Source organism: Chiloscyllium plagiosum, chromosome 35, assembly GCF_004010195.1.
Source record: "Chiloscyllium plagiosum isolate BGI_BamShark_2017 chromosome 35, ASM401019v2, whole genome shotgun sequence".
In the NCBI taxonomy this organism is placed as follows: Eukaryota; Metazoa; Chordata; class Chondrichthyes; order Orectolobiformes; family Hemiscylliidae; genus Chiloscyllium; species Chiloscyllium plagiosum.
Genome location: NC_057744.1, coordinates 31,416,659 through 31,418,283, shown reverse-complemented (window position 1 = coordinate 31,418,283; position 1,625 = coordinate 31,416,659). Strand labels below are relative to the sequence as shown.

Here is a 1,625-nt window from a genome sequence, read left to right as displayed (position 1 = left end):
TCTCCGAACCTCGCTGCTCTTCCTCCCCCCAACTTCTCCTTTCTCCCCGTTTAACCCTTGCTCCTGTCCTCCCCACCACACCCTGTCCTCCTAAGACGTTAACAGCATGTTCTCTCTCTCTCTCTGAGATACATAGTGTAAGGGAAGCTTTCTGACCGAGATGCCGCGAACATCATCTTTCACCCCCCGCCCTAGAGCTGAGCTTCTGGCTCAGTGTGGGGCCTGAGCCAAGGTTCACACGCGCCACGACAATAAAACCAACTTGTTTGAGAAAATGCAGTAACATGACATGCCTCAACACACAGAAATATCAAACGGCAAACTAAATTTAAACACGCGAAAAAAAAAAGCAGGCTGGGCATCAGTAGTGTCCCTACCTGTGAGCTGGGAGTCCCCCTGTTTTCAGGGATGTTATAAAACCTCTTGATAAGTTGATGGTGCGAAGAAAAAAACTTCCACAATGAGTATACTTTCAGCCACGACCCGATCTCTAAGAACAGTATGACAGCACAGGGATTATTTGTAGGTTTGACCATGTTTACCATCCCCGCCTCTCACTGACTGCAGACACCATACCCTCTCTCTTCCCCCTGTTTTTTTTTAATCCCGGCAGCAGCTACACTTAATTTCCCACAAACGTCATATAAATGCTAACTCCGAGAATTGTGTTTCTTTTTATTTAAATTAACACGATCCCGACAAAACGACACGCACGGCGGTAACATTCGGAGGAAAATGCGCAGCTTCCACAAGTTTACAACTTTATTCTAAAACAATTCTTTGCAGCAAACTCGGTCGCGACAGGAAGTCTGAGCAGAGCTGGTTGATTCCGGGTGTAGGCAATGTCTCCTGACCTGCCTGACATCCCTCTGTCCCGGAGGCTCTGTGTATCCTGGCCCGACACCCAGGGTAGTCCCACTTCGGATCACCGTCACCCCAGCCCGAGGGCTGCACTCAGACCCTCCGCCCTTCACTCCACCCACCCGGACAGCGACAGCAGCGTGACTCAAGATCAATCCCTGCCCCTACTCTCTTCAACTATCCCTCCCCTCCATTTTTCTCTTTCACCCCTCTAGACCTCCCCGCCTCATCCCTTCCCCCGCAAAGATCTGCTCGGTCCTCTACTTTTTGTCATTTACATAAATGATGCGAGCATAAGAGCTACAGTTAGTAAGTTTGCAGGTGACACCAAAATTGGAGGTGTAGTGGAGGGTGAAGAGGGTTACCTCCGATTACAACAGGATCTGGACCAGATGGGCCAATGGCTGAGAAGTGGCAGATGGAGTTTAACTCGGATAAATGCGAGGTGCTGCATTTTGGGAAAGCAAATCTTAGCAGGACTTCTACACTTGATGGTAAGGTCCTAGGGAGTGTTGCTGAACAAAGAGACCTTGGAGTGCAGGTTCGAAGCTCCTTGAAAGTGGAGTGGCAGGTAGATAGGATAGTGAAGAGGGTGTTTGGTATGTTTTCCTTTATTGGTCAGAGTATTGAGTACAGGAGTTGGGAGGTCATGTTGCGGCTGTACAGGACATTGGTTAGGCCACTGTTGGAATATTGCGTGCAATTCTGGTCTCCTTCCTATCGAAAAGATGTTGTGAAACTTAAAAGGGTTCAGAAAAAATTTA

General features: G+C 48.5%; 1 long non-coding RNA gene across 3 annotated transcripts in view; it reads right to left on the bottom strand.

Moving 5' to 3' along the window:
- LOC122540732 overlaps nucleotides 1-1,010 on the bottom strand; it is a 93,885-nt gene extending 92,875 nt beyond the window's left edge. For all 3 annotated transcript variants that reach the window (XR_006309393.1, XR_006309392.1, XR_006309394.1), the window contains exons 1-2: nucleotides 855-1,010; nucleotides 378-490 (exon numbers count right to left, since the gene is read on the bottom strand). This is a non-coding gene — a long non-coding RNA (uncharacterized LOC122540732). The remainder of the gene's footprint in view (nucleotides 1-377; nucleotides 491-854) is intronic.
- Nucleotides 1,011-1,625: the final 615 nt, after the last annotated feature.